At 38.3% G+C, this 15,801-nt stretch overlaps 1 long non-coding RNA gene across 1 annotated transcript; it reads left to right on the top strand.

The window, feature by feature from the left end:
• The first annotated feature begins 655 nt into the window (after window positions 1-655).
• Window positions 656-1,953, top strand: LOC125235641. Its single transcript, XR_007178104.1, has 2 exons — window positions 656-1,216; window positions 1,302-1,953. It is a non-coding gene; the product is annotated as an uncharacterized LOC125235641 (long non-coding RNA).
• Window positions 1,954-15,801: the final 13,848 nt, after the last annotated feature.

Below are 15,801 nucleotides of genomic sequence, written 5' to 3'. Positions count from 1 at the left end.
GGCGAGATTTACTTGTAAGTATCTTCTTGAATTAACTGACAAAGTACACTCACAAATAAATTGTAACAGGGTACGTAGCCAAATGCACACGCTTCCAATAATATCGCTATCGTAGCTATCTCTAGAAGAGCGATCTTCCGAAGGACGACTGCGTTTCGACCGGCGTCTAGCGTCAACGATTATCATTTTGTCTAGGCCGGAAGAATAACCAAGTTGAAAAGCCCCTAACATAGACATTTCGGTTTTTCTAATATAATTTGTAAAGTCAATTCGTTGGTTGCGAGTTCAAACCCTGATTTGTGTTAAAGAGTTATGTACGATTATTTACTGAATAATTCTAACCAATCGCTTTTCTGTGAAGCAAAACAACTTGAGGAAACTATACCAATGAAAAAGCTTAAAATCGCGAAAAGTGGCGGTATATTATTCCAGCACTTCGAGGTAGAATATGTGAAACCGCTATGTACTATAAATACTAGAGCCTATTCCAAGTCTCGAAGTTTGTTAACACGGAGCCATAAGGTCATCATATGTATCAGCCTAAGGCGTTCATTGTTGAGCATAGTCAACAAGAGCAGATCCAGGGATCGCCACCTAAACAACCAGTCAGCCTTTGCTCCCTTCTAACAGCTCCCTGTGACTGTGACCTTTGTGACATTGCACATTTTAGCTTAACAATTTAACAACGGCAGTTTTAAATTTGTCCCGAACGTAATTACTTTTTGCGCATAGCAAAGCCTTTATGTGATCTAGCAACTGGATCGATACTGGATGACAGTTCGATTATCCAATCAGAATCAGCTGTCAACAAAGGGTGTTGCCAGAATACAAATATGCACAATTTTCAGAATATTTAATTATTTAGAATTAACAATTTAAATGTAATTAATAAATCAGAAAATAGTCACTTTATTGTTGGAAAATTATATGGAATTTTGTGCACTAGGATTTTCAGTTGGTTGAAATTTATTTCTGCAGAGGACTGCTGAGGTGGTCATTTTAGATGTTATCCCCAAGCCTCTCAAGGTCGTTAGGGCTCCTGAGATCATTTCCTGCACTTGCTAGCTGTCTCCGGTCCTGTTCAGGCCTCCAGTGCCTGCTTTTATTTATCGAGTTTCATCTTCGATCCAAAAAGTGATCAGATTGATGGAGTGCTGGCGGTCAATCCTTGTGTAGCCTAAGGGCATTCTGGAGGAATATTTTCCCACCATGAATTGTAAGTAGAATATTATGGGTGTATCAGGTTGATCACACAGTGATCCTTGCCTCAGTTTAATTTGACCACGTGTGTCTATTTCCAGTCTTCTGGTGGACTATGTGGAGGGAAGGGTCGTCAGAGCTGAGAAAATGAGCTCTCTCAAGTTCCAGCTGGTAAGGAAATCAGAATAGTAATTGTCCACATTTAATAGGTTAGACCACATTCACTTTTCTAATGATGTCTTGTTTTCCTTTTCAGCTGACTGGGAACTATAACTATAATTAAAATTACAATTACAATTACAACTAAATCTGTGTTTAGGCCTACTCCAGGTTATACTGGTTATACAGACATTCAAGTAATGTCTTCTTTATAAAGGGGGCCGGTTTGTCCGGCAACTCAAATTTTACCACAAGCGTCGAATGGTGCGATAGCTTGTTTCCGGGGTCGAGCCTATCCAGGCGAAGAAGGTGCTCTCAACTTGCTGATGCGTCGGTTGCGGTGGTGCTTCATTGTGTCACAGCGCCTGGGGCGACCAGCTTCAGCTCGCAGAAGGAGGGCTTACACATTGTATTAGCGGTAACTTCTGGCTTGAAGGTTGGTGTCATTTTCTTTCTTCCTGGAAGGCAAGATTACTTAGTTTAGTTAAGAAGAATTCCTATTATCTATGTTGGCACTGATAACTAGGGACTAACAGAACTTAGGAACGCTTGTAAATCATTTAGAATTTGAACTATTGCACGGCCCAGCTCTACCGTCTGGCAATACATATTAAGGTGCTAGCTTAAGCTTAGAATAATGATTTACTAGCTATAACTTGCTTTGTGTCCATATAGACGAATAAACTGTGTGTCACAATCTAACCGTTTTCTTTCCACCCAATTAGAGACCTGAAATCTTGAGGAAATCGTAGTGCACCTTATTAAGTACCTTTTTGCTTCTTTTTCGTGGCGGACGATCTGCCAAAATTTTAGACTCATTTTGTGTAAATTTATTGTCTGGGGCTTTCCCATACTTTCCCCCTTTTGCCGGGCTGGGAAAAGTTGACCATGACACCTTAACACTAGTTTTACGAAAGCGACTGCCATCGGACCTTCCAGCTCGAACGGTAACTAGGCCTTATTGGGATTAATCCGGTTCCCTCACGATGTTTTCACCGAAAAGCGGAAAATATCAACCCATAACCTTCGGATTTAAAGTCTCCCGCCTTTAACGTAAGCTACCACCAGCTAGAGCAATTTATCTACTCCATATAGATCCAACCAATAATGCCCGCCTCACACTTGTTACCTACATGTCGTCTGATTCAGTTCCAAACCGGGCTATCCAGACAGACGTAATAGTTTACATAAGACACGATTATCAAATTGTTTTTGCTAAGCTCAATATATGGCTTCCCTTATGGAGCAGGTATGTGTGGAGACAAATTAGTTTAGAATGTTAAACTTACATCAAACCAAATGCTATGCAGCAAATTGTGGATGGCATTAACTATTGTAAGGTACAGCGGGACAAATCCCGACTGGGGGCAATTATAACCGATCCATTATTTCCATTATTATACTTATGATGTTGAGTTCTACATGTATCCTCTGAACACGCGTACTATATTATATAACCGGTGGACACCCTATTTATTAATGTAGACATTGTAAAACATGGAAAAAATGGACCAGTTACTCGTACATTTGACCCCAGTCGAGATTTGCCCCGCTGTAGGGTAAAGGGACCAGTAGTCAGCCTCAAATTGAAAATCATATTTTCAAAGCCGTCTAATTTGATCTCCAATAGACCGATTTGACTGACTAATATTTTTATAGTTCAAGAATTTAATAAAGTTTAATATTTGAAAAGTCTTCTTCTTTGTCTTTGCCTTTATCCCATTATTTGGGGCCGGCTCTTCTCGTTCTCATGCGCCAGGACTTTTAGTCCTGGGTTGTCGTTGTTGACAGTTGGGCTCGCTCCAAATCCTTGGACATTGTGGACCACCATGTAGCAGGCTGTCGTCCAGCGCCTCTCTTAGCATTGGGCAGGTCTAATGCTTTTTTCACCACATGGTCGTCATCACGTCTCATAATGTGTCCGTACCATCTCATCCGCTGCTCTGTTAGTTTTTCCGGGATGGGCGCAACTTTAAAACTGCCTCTGATGTATTCATTACGTACTTTGTCGAGTCTAGTTACACCTGCTGCCCATCTCAGCATCTTCATTTCGTTGGTATGAACTTTTGCTTCGTGAACTTTTTGATCGCCCAACATTCCGAACCGTACATCAAGGCAGGTCTTATCGCAGTCTTGTATACTTTCCCTTTGGTCTTTATGGGCATTCGTCGATCACATAAAACTCCCGTAAGGGCGCGCCATCGTTGCCACGCGACGTTGATTCGATGATTTACATCAGATTCAATGTTAGCATCTGATGTCAGCATGGACCCGAGATACTTAAACTGTGGCACTTTCGGAACTGGAATATCTCCCAGTCGTATAGAGTTTGGACCTTGTCTTTGGGGTTGGTATAGACATTCTAGGTGCTAATATTTGAAAAGTAAAAAAGTGTATTTGCCAGTACTCAGCCCCCTGAGAACCCATATACAGCCTAATAAGTACCCAGTTCCCAGCCCTCGGCGGACTAGTGGGTTCTGTGTTCCTGTGTATGTGATCTGCTATAATATTCTAATAAGTACTGTAAGATAAGTTCGGTGAGTATTTTTCTTAAAGGAATCGGTAAAACGCTTCGGCCAACAATAGTACATTACATCAGAGGCCGGGAAAATGAGGAATTCCGGCCAAGTGGGTATATACGCCGGTAGAGGCCGGATAGGGATACGAGGCCGGGAATCCGTTTTCACGCCGAGGCATGTATAGTGCTTTTCTCAAACATACAATTAAATTAAAAAAAATGCTCTAAAGGACAATATTTTATTTATTAAGTGACAAAATACAAATACACTCAAACGTCATGTGTGACAAGTATCCAGGTCACACAAAAATTTAAAAAAAAACCGGCCAAGAGCGTGTCGGGCCACGCTCAGTGTAGGGTTCCGTAGTTTTCCGTATTTTTCTCAAAAACTACTGAACCTATCAAGTTCAAAACAATTTTCCTAGAAAGTCTTTATAAAGTTCTACATTTGTGAATTTTTTCATATTTTTTAAACATATGGTTCAAAAGTTAGAGGGGGGGGACGCACTTTTTTTTCCTTTAGGAGCGATTATTTCCGAAAACATGAATATTATCAAAAAACGATCTTAGTAAACCCTTATTAATTTTTAAATACCTATCCAACAATATATCACATATTGGGGTTGGAATGAAAAAAATATCAGCCCCCACTTTACATATAGGGGGGGTACCCTAATAAAACATTTTTTCCCATTTTTTATTTTTGCACTTTGTTGGCGTGATTGATATACATATTTTTACCAAATTTCAGCTTTCTAGTACTTACGGTTACTGAGATTATCCGCGGACGGACGGACGGACGGACGGACGGACGGACGGACGGACGGACGGACGGACGGACGGACGGACGGACGGACGGACGGACGGACGGACGGACAGACAGACATGGCGAAACTATAAGGGTTCCTAGTTGACTACGGAACCCTAAAAAAAGTGACATGACAGTACAGACAGCTTACTTAAAAAAGTTACTTTGCAGGCCTATTAGGCCTAAAAAATAATATGAAATCCCTTTACAGTCCTCTCGAGTTGTTGCGCCCAAAAAGCGATACTTCCCAGCCCATTTTAAGGAACATAAAGACAATATTTTATTGCATGTTTGAGAAAAGAGATTAAAACTCTTATAACCTTATTTTTCCCTGGTCGGTATGTCTTGCTTCGGAGGACGATTAGATTAAAGACGTTGGGCAAAGGAATGATAAGAATGCCGTGATAACTCAACGGATGTGATGTTATAACTTAGCAATCTTTCAATCTCTAATTATCGTGCCGAAAATGTTACTAACTTTACAACATGGTTGTTGAAATAACTGATACCAGGAGCGGCTCACTCTGCGATTCCATCGCCGTGCTACAAGTACATAGTGGCGGCCGCGAGTTCGCGGCCTAATCAGGGGTGGCGCGCATTCTCACAAAACGCACGTTAGCACTTTCTATTGTTTAATATGCGTCGCTAGTTTTTCATAAGTTCATATGCGATATCCGCGTGTGGAATGGCTAATAATGCTTAGTTAAATAAACATCATGAATAAAATAGGACAATATTATCGATCTAACTATTAATTCTGTCATTTATGTCCTACGGAAAAGTTCAATAAGGCTTGTGACTTAAACAAAAATGTATAAATGCTGTATATACCTAGAAAGTACCCAAGACTTGAATATAATAGCATAACATTTTGACTGAGTATTAATTATTTTTAATCCATAGGCAACCCTAGCGTCTCTTTGTAAGAATTTTGTAGGCATTTAAAAAGGCGGCATTTCGTGAACATCAAAGTAGTGGGCCTTCTGTACTTGTACTATTATATATTCTGTGCTGATACTAAAATTAATTTAATCGTTACAAAAAGGAATTCTTAGGGTAAAATTAAGTGAATGCAATTTATAATGAATAGGTACTTTAGTTAGAACTTTGAATTAGTATTATGAAACGTAATTTCAATTCAATTTGAACTCTTTTCTAAATATGTACATAATAATATGACGTGTAAAAGCGCCCCTGCCTATTTTCTGAATAAGTTATTTTGATTTTTATGATAATTAAAAAAATATATAAAACTCAAGAAGTAATTATTTATTTATCGTATGGCATATACTGTTTCTCTACTTTTAAATGTTTAAGAAGTAATGAAATAGCACTATTCAACTCGCGTTTATTGTATCGTGAACGATTCGAAACATGTCGCCAATACCGATACAATAAAAGGGAGCTGAACCGGGCTTCAATTCAATTCAATTCAAAACCTTTAATGTCATAAACAACACATGTCAAAAATACAAAAATAATCTCATCCAATGAAATAATCTTATCAAAAATAATCTTTTCCAGGTAAATATATTTACCTCATCCATCCTCCTTGCGTTATCCCGGCATTTGCCACGGCTCATGGGAGCTTGGGGTCCGCTTTGACAATGAATCCCAATATTTGGCGTGGGCAGTAGTTTTATTGTACGAAAGCGACTGCCATCTGACCTTCCAACCCGAAGGGTAACTAGGCCTTATTGGAATTAGTCCAGTTTCCTCACGATCAATTCTAAAAAAAATTTCAGTTACCAACAAGGCAAGCCTTCCTAAGCTTACCATGGTACATACCGAATTGCTTTTTTTTTGGAGGAATTTGTCATATTTAGTTACTAAATGTCTGTATTTTGCCCACTCACCCCATTTTACGTTGAAATTCAATACTTATACACGTCGACCACACACGGCGAACTTCGTGAATCGCTCTGCTTACCAGTAGGCTACCGGATCCCTTCCTGATTCGTAGGCAGTTGCCAAAGCAACTACCTAGTTTTACGTAACTAGGGCACCGGGTAGAGTCAGGCGTGTATTATAGTTAAAGAATAATACCCATTATAATGATGTCGGAAATAATATTGTTTCGCTAAGTAATTGGCGTTTAGTTAAACGTTGCTTAAGATTGGTCATGGGGGTATATTTAGGTTTGAAAGGTATCTTTAGTATAATATACCGTAATGATACCCCGGCTCGTACCAATGAGTTTTTCGGAACTTATGTGCGAAATATCATTTTGATATTTTCCAGTCGCTTTTCGGTGAAGAAAAACATCGTGAGGAAACCGTACTAATTCCAATAAGACCTAGTTAGAGTTACCCTTCGGGTTGGAAGGTCAGATGGCAGTCGCTTTCGTAAAAACTAGTGTCTACGCCAAATTTTGGGATTAGTTGTCATCTCAAAACATAACCCACATCATACCTCTCTCCTATCCTGCCTTTTTCCATACCTCTCAAACTTTCTCTTCGCACAATTATTGAATTGATCACATGTTCATTCCTTACACTGCAAGGACGTAGGTACACTTAACACACACATTACACTCCACAAATCATCACTCTCACGGATCACACAAACACACACTCAGAAACAAAGCGTATACCGATAGTGCCTAGTTTCTGGTAACAAACTAGGGTGGATTGCTTTAGTCCGGTGTTAGCTAGGAGGAAACCTCCAGCGTAGCCGAGTTGGGCATCATCATCATCATCATTTCAGTCATTAACCGCCCACTGCTGAGCATAGGCCTCCCTTCGCGTACACCACTTATCCCGGTCCTGGGCTAATCTCATCCAGAAGTGCCCCGCAGTTTTTCGAATGTCGTCCACCCAACGCCAATGGATTAACGAGTCGCCGAGTCGAGCATGCTGTCGAATACCGGATCGTTAGTATCCAATGAGGATTACCTTCGCCTCTAAAAAAAGACTTCAGGCTCCCATGAGCTATTCTAAGCGGTTGAGGGATGAGATTTTTAAGTTGTGAATCCTCATTATGTTTTCCGGCTGAAGGAATTTTGCATTAACATAGATACATACAATCACGCCTGTATCCCATAAAGGGGTAGGCAGAGGCAGAGCACATGTAACTACTAAAGCTTCAGTGCTACTCTTGGCAAATAAGGAGTCGAAAGGAAACAAAACTGTGACATTGCAGTGACAGGTTGCCAGCCTCTCCTCTTATATTCCCATAGTCGCCTTCTACGACACCCACGGGAAAAATGGGTGGTGAAATTCTTAACCCGTCACCACACAGGCAATTCAGTATGCAAAAATTCTCAATGGGAATCAAATCCAAATCCTCGAAAGGAATCCTATAGGTAGATAAGATAGTGTTACACCTAATTGTGTAATGTTTTGTGTATGTCAAAAGTGTTTACGAGATTTAAATGCATTAATTTAATCTGATAAATGATAAAATATTTCCACCTGTGGAGAAATTTTGTGTGATAAAGAAATTGCTTCCGTTTCGCAATAATTTATTTGTAACACAACTAAAATAAAACTTTTCATCATTAGATGACATAACGGGAAACTTTTCAAAGCTACGTAATTACCACTTGTAGGAAAAACTAGCCGCATGCCCCATTGGCTGAGTGATAGAACCGCATTCCGCTGCCGTACAAGCTCATTCCTTACTTAGCTTATTCCTTCTGCCTCGTCGTGAGCCTTTCGTTACTTTTAAGTTGTTATTATTTTGTATTTAACTTTAATTTACCCACAAATTTAACAGTAAAATCAGTGTACTTTGTATTTCTATAACATTAATTAACATTAGTTAAAGAATAATGTAAACAATGACAAGGGGAATCCTGTTCCACCGTGATACAGTTTTTACTAGTACGGGGATCAGATGCCGCTTACTCAAAGTTTCATTCCAGTTACCATAAAGTTATAATTATAACTTATGTAACCGTTAAATCACGATATTTATAAGTTTACTATTAACTGTAAGCATATATGTACTACACAATGCTAAATAAAGTTATTTTATTTTATTTTTTTATTTTATTTTATACATGTTGGGTTTGTTAATGAATAGAGGCAGGCAGGTTAGAGAGGTTCAGTTTTCTACCGATTTACGGACATTATTCTAGCTAGATGTTTTCCAACCTTAATGGTGTACCTTACGTGATATGCGATATTTATTTACTTATTTAAACTTTATTGCACAATATAACAAATGGGCCATTTTTTTTAAAGTTGTCCACCCCACTTTTTTTTTGGATTTGGAAATTTTTATGTGTTTTCCACTCAGAATCGCGAGCTCTTTCAATCCTAATAGGAGAAAGAAAGTGTCCCAAAGTTTTTTCCCATTCCGTTACCATTTTTCATACATTTTGTATGGCGGTAACGGAATGGGAGGTTCGAAAAAATGTATGGAAATTCGGGACATTTTTTTTCTCCTATCAGGATCGAAAGAGCTCTCGATTCTGAGTATGAATCCCGTAAAAAATACCCATATTACAAAAAAAGTGGTGTGGACAACTTTGAAAAAAATGGCCCAAATAAAGTACAAATGGCGGACTTAATGCCTAAAGACATTCTCTACCAGTCAACCAACAGGCTAAACAGAAAGAGTAGTGGGTGCAGGCTTAAAAAAAATAGGTAACTGAAAATGAAACATAATTGTAGCAAATAATACATATTGTCAATGATAAACTACACACACATTATGTATATTATATTGTATATCGTTGTATGAGTACCCACAACAACACAAGCCTTTTTAAGCCGTGGAACTTAGTCAATCTGTGTAATAATGTTGTAGGTATTAAAATATTTGAAATATTGAAAAAAATATATCATTCTGATTAATGTACTCTGTCTGATTAATGTACTCTGTAAGAGCGTTTTCTCATTATACGATCCGATATCGGATGTAGGAAGGATATCAAAGATGGTTCCCCTGATTTAATGGAATATCGCGGTCTTACATCCGATATCGGATCGGATGTGAAAACGCACTTAGTAAAATTTTTGGGACTCAGGTTACTACGTCATTCTATGTCAGATATTAAGTACCTGTATTAAAATCCGAGCATCATCATCACTCTTCTTATTCGTTTAGAAAACTTAATAAATTCTTATTAATTACCTACAACTTTATTGTATACTACTTACCTACCTCAAAAATTAGCGCTACGATTCAAACAAACATTAAATTATATAGTATCCTATCAGATATATCTATAAAATTACTTAAACTTACATATATATAATTACATACATTACTTACATACATATAGATATACTACATACTTTACGTACCCAGTGCAAAGAATACTATGCCTATGATAAACAAATTAACCAGTGAGCTTGTCAAAAAAATGCTTGCGCAACATGCGCTTAAATGAGAGCTTAGTTTGCACCTTTTTAGGGTTCCGTAGTCAACTAGGAACCCTTATAGTTTCGCCATGTCTGTCTGTCCGTCCGTCCGTCCGTCCGCGGATAATCTCAGTAACCGTAAGCACTAGAAAGCTGAAATTTGGTACCAATATGTATATCAATCACGCCAACAAAGTGCAAAAATAAAAAATGGAAAAAAATGTTTTATTAGTAGTAAAAAATATCAGCTCCCACTTTACATGTAGGGGGGTACCCTACATGTAAAGTGGGAGCTGATATTTTTTTTCATTCCAACCCCAACGTGTGATATATTGTTGGATAGCTATTTAAAAATGAATAAGGGTTTACTAAGATCGTTTTTTGATAATATTAATATTTTCGGAAATAATCGCTCCTAAAGGAAAAAAAAGTGCGTCCCCCCCTCTAACTTTTGAACCATATGTTTAAAAAATATGAAAAAAATCACAAAAGTAGAACTTTATAAAGACTTTCTAGGAAAAAGTTTTTAACTTGATAGGTTCAGTAGTTTTTGAGAAAAATACGAAAAACTACGGAACCCTACACTGAGCGTGGCCCGACACGCTCTTGGCCGGTTTTTTTGATATCAAGCGGAAGATCATTCCAAAGCCGGATCGCCTGAACGGTAAAGGAGAAAGAACGATACAATCCTTATCCATGTTTTTATTTCAAGGATGATAGATTAAAATCTAAGCCGCTTTCCCCATCATGTGTGTAGCATGCATGTTAATCGATATCATTTTGTAACACAACTGCAAGTGTCATGGTGACCTCATCAGGTCATTGCTTCGCTGTTTTATAAGGATAGATAACATACATATATACCTACATACAATCTACAGCGTCCCGTAAAGGAAAGGAGTAGGCAGAGCACTTGAAAGTACTCAAGTTGCAGTGCTACTCTTAGCAAATAAGGGATTGAAAGAAAACGAAACAGTGACATTGCAGTGACAGATTGCCAGCCTCTCACATACGCCACAATTTTAACTTATAAATTATTAAATGAACCGATGCCTGCAGGATTAGCACATGATTGCCGCGAGAATATGTTACCAACCACAAGAATAGTATCCTTCAACAAAAAAAAATGGTATTTTTAATGTTTCTAATATGTCTGCCAAATTAAGGGTACTTTTTAATTTAGACACATTTTCTTTATTTAACTGTAACGTTATCTGGGTACCGGCAGAATATCAGTGCCTCGCTCGAAAGGGTGAAACGTATAGTTGAGTCGGAACCCTTTTGTTTTTGCTGCAATGCACACGGGTAAGCATTTTTTTGTATGTTCTGTTCGTAATTTTAGGTCAGTTGTATGTTTGAGTTTATCTTTTTGTTATTCTATGGTGTACCTATCTGTAATTGTGTGTTATTGCAGCATTCAAATAAAACTTCTATCTATCTATCTATGTCGCCGCAAGATAGATCACATGTCTTCCTCTAACTCTATTAGGCTTACTTGCACCAACTATTTAACTCAGGGTTTTTTTTTTTTTTTTTATTATAAACTGGCCAGTGATTGACCTTAGTCGCACCTGATGCTGGTTAGTGGGCTCTCAACTGTCAAATTCCGTATAAAATGGTGGGTTAACCATCGGGTTAACCCATCATTTTCGTTGGTGCAAGTGGCCCTTAATGACATAGGGACTGGTAGTCTATTTAGCGGCGATATATATACTCTCGTGTCAATCGTGCTAACCCTGCTGGACATGACTCTTCACTAACTCAATCCAATTACTCTTGAAAGAGCACTGACAGGATTAATGCCTACACAAACCATAACGAGATGGCATAAACACAACACCTAAAAAGCCTAAATTGAGAGTCATTTCAAAATCGAACTGTAAGCTTTAAGAAAGAAGATATAATTTTACGAATGCTAAATCTTAGGCCCTATTTTGAGAGTGAATGTTAGAACAACCTGTGACAATCGTTGATGCTAAACGCCAATCGAAACACAGTCTGACTCCGTCGCACCCACAGAATTAGATTTACATAGAAGAAACAAGTTCATCTATTTGCATGGCGGCCGAGCGTGTCAGATTTTGTACTGAAGTTGTTACTTGCCCGTGATTTTAAATATGTCTTAGGCCATTGAGTGTTCATAATTTTTGTGTTCTTGCAATTAAATGTCACGTAACGAGGCATTTTTATGTTGTTGTTGACTTTAATTTACAACTTACTTATTCCACCGTCCCCATTCTACCATCGGACTCTTAGACGCACGGCCGGTTTCCATCCTTACTTGGTAGATATTCCACGAATCCGCACGAAGCGCTTTGCTTCTTCTTTTCTTATGCGCACTGCCAAGGAGTGGAATTCCTTGCCGGCGGCTATATATCCGAGCTCATATAACCCGGCAACCTTCAAATCAAGAGTTAACAGGCATCTTCTTGGCGAGCTCACTCCATCGTAGGCCACGTCTTTGCCTTTGGCTAGCCCGTGGCCAAGAGTAAGCCCATTTATAATAAAAAAAAAATTGACGCCCGAAAGCCGTAAGCTGCGTTTAAAGACGGACAACTCAGTGGATTTCACTGAGTTCATTTGACACGCTAAGTAGATACGTTTGCTTGATCTATGGACGCGCCACTACAGAAGAGCGATAGAGATATTTTTTTTTATACTACGTCGGTGGCAAACAAGCATACGGCCCGCCTGATGTAAAGCGGTCACCGTAACCTATGGACGCCTGCAACTCAAACAGTGTCACAAGCGCGTTGCCACCCTATTAGAAACTTGTACACTCCCTTTTTCTGTGTTAAGTACACAGCAAAAAGGAATGTACAAGTTCTAAGGAGGGTTCGGGTTGCCGACGACTCAAAGGACAATAGACGGAACAAGTTAGTTCCGTAAGTCCTCCCGTCATCAGCACACCGCACCCTCGTTGAGCTCTGGTTTCTAGTTATATTATTAGTTTATATTAGTTATTTTTACTATATTATACAGCAGTAAGTTAATTATGGGAAATTAAACTCATGTAAAGACGGTGTATAAATCGTTTAATAACATTTTTTCTAATCCCGTACTGTTATTCGTGAGTTACAAGGTCGTGCATATAACTTTAAAATCCTACATAAAAGATGTCAGGACAAGTCTATCTAGTCGATACCCTGAAAACATTTAGTAGCAGTAGCACGATATAGCTGTTACAGTTCAGTAAATACATTGCTACCAACTTAACAAACCAATTCGCAGAGTCGAGACTCCTTCGTTTTCTGCTGCGTTCATTGGCGACGCGTCGAATCGCATTCAAATGTATGAGAACTCGATTCAACTCGGCTCCTTTCGTCTTAGTGGCCAGGCTTCAAAGAACCATACCATAGACAGTTTTATTTTCATGTTTGCACTCAAACTGCATATTCAAAATGGTAGGCGGTCCACTAGATAACTAAGATGACTGAAAGTAGGTATTTGTTGAATTTATAATTTTCTTTCAAAATAAGTGCTTGGTCGTAGAAAAAGTATTGTATGCAACGGTGTTTAACTGAGTCAAAAAATGCTCGTGGCGTCTTTATTAACAATTTTCGGCTTCGCCTCAAATTGTTACCCACGCCACTCACCTTTTTTGACCTCTTTTAACCACCAGTTGCATAAAATACTATAAAACTATTAACAAATAAAATACTTGCAAAAACATTAAACATGATATGAACAAATTTCGTTATACATATTTATATGGAAGATCAGTGAAAAATACATTGCTACGAAAGGTAACGATAATATTATCGTAAGCGTTTGTGCATGTGGCTACGCACCTTGTACCCATGGCGTTGTAAACAGGTGGCCTATAACTTTAAGCACGCAATTCATTGATGTCCCAGAACTAGGCTAACTAGATGAATCTAGCAACAACACAAAGATTATGTAATCCATTTAATAGTCCACTAGTTCTCGTATATCTAAGGAAAAGTTAGTGCGTGGGTCTGAAAAGCTTTATATTGACTTAAACTAACACGATATTCACTTATATCATTAAATTAAAACAAGCCATTTGTCCGCCATTTGTACAATTTTATGTCGTGCAATGAAGTCTAAATAAATAAATAAATATACTCTGTCAAACAAGTTTGTCAGTAAATAAGAACAAAGAAAACTCTAGGTATCCTTTTCTCTAACACCCTAAAGAAAAGGATGCATATAATTTTCTTTGTTCTTATTTACTGACAGACTTGTTTGACAGAGTATACGCATATATATTTATCTATTTATTTTATTTATTTACAAGCAAACACCACCTTTTCTAGATTACCACTGCAACTATAAGCGATATAAACTAACCACATTAACCTATCGAATAGTTCAATGGTCACTAAAGCAATTTCTTAAGGGCATTTGGTACCTCGCCAATTAAATTGCCATACAATCTATCCGATCAGCGGTATTCAAAATACTGGCCGATTTGAACTTTAATATATGTCAAATATTAGACATATATACGATGTGGATCGGATCACATTTTCCTCCCATAGGAATCGTAGATGTTGACTGTGGGATTGGGTTCAATTTTGGTGTGGGCGATGGGCTGGCTTGTTTTCCTTCAACACGTAATTGCTAATAGTGGCACTGTGACAAACAGTTTCATGTGATCTGTCTACCCCTTTTAGAAGTAAAGTAGAATAGAATAGAATAGAATAGAATATTTTTTTATTCGTAAGCACTTAACAACGACGATAACAATATAATATACACAAAAATTAACGACACACAAACAAGTAACCATACACACAAAGGCTAACAGACAAAAGTGCCACGAAATGGTCTCATCTCAGCATGTTGCTGGCGACTTCCAGCGCTGGTCTTCCGATGAGGCCATTCGGTGAAAACAATCACGACAGGTAACAATTTATGAATACAACACTAATAAAAATAAAAAATAGCAAAAAAGAAAGTATGCAAAAGACAACAAAGATTTATAACAGACATTACATTATTACACAATATTATCGGGTCGGACTCGTCATAGCTGTACATTAAAATATGACTACATCTAGCGCCATCCGGCCATTACGGGAACTAAAATGACATAACAAAAAGCACGAGTACAAGGACAAACAAAAATTGGCAATGCAAACTTAAATTATTAATTAATAACAATAAAAGGCTGAGAATATTTCAGAATGTAGTGTGCCATGGCAATACAGACGGAACATAAACTATGTGGTAAGTAAAAACAGAGACTACAGGCAACTTGTATCATGTAAGCAGGTTTCCTGGTTGAATTGGTGGCTAAGCATGTATTGTTTGAGCTTTGTTCTGAAACTATAAATACTTTGCAGGTTCCTCATAGGTGGTGGGACATTATTCCAACACTTTGAAGCGTTATACCGGTAGCTGCCCCGGAAGGCTGCCGAAGCATGGCGTGGCGTCAGCAAATGAATTCCACAATTGCGGCGGTCGCGGAGCTTGATGCAAGATAACTTAACAAAAAGATATGCAGGTGTTTTATACTTAAGAACTCCGAAAAGCAAACAAGCCAGATGAAGTTTACGACGGTGCTGCATTTTGAGAATTTTGTGACTATTGAGAAATGGAGTGACGTGTGCTCTCAACGGAATGTCAAAACAGAAGCGAGCACAAGCATTTTGAACACGTTGGATGAGTCTCTTTGTTTTAGCCAGAAGCCTAGGCCCAGTTACAATAAATATTTTGTATTGCAACTACAAATTACATTTTACATGTATAACTACAATGAATATTTGTATACCTAGGTAACAAGAGGTGGTCTTATCGCTAATCAGCGATCTCTCCCATTATTTTCATGTTTTTAT

The sequence above is a fragment of the Leguminivora glycinivorella genome, chromosome 17 (assembly GCF_023078275.1).
Source record: "Leguminivora glycinivorella isolate SPB_JAAS2020 chromosome 17, LegGlyc_1.1, whole genome shotgun sequence".
Taxonomy (NCBI): Eukaryota; Metazoa; Arthropoda; class Insecta; order Lepidoptera; family Tortricidae; genus Leguminivora; species Leguminivora glycinivorella.
Note: the sequence above shows the minus strand (reverse complement) of the source record. Positions and strands in the feature narration are given on the sequence as shown.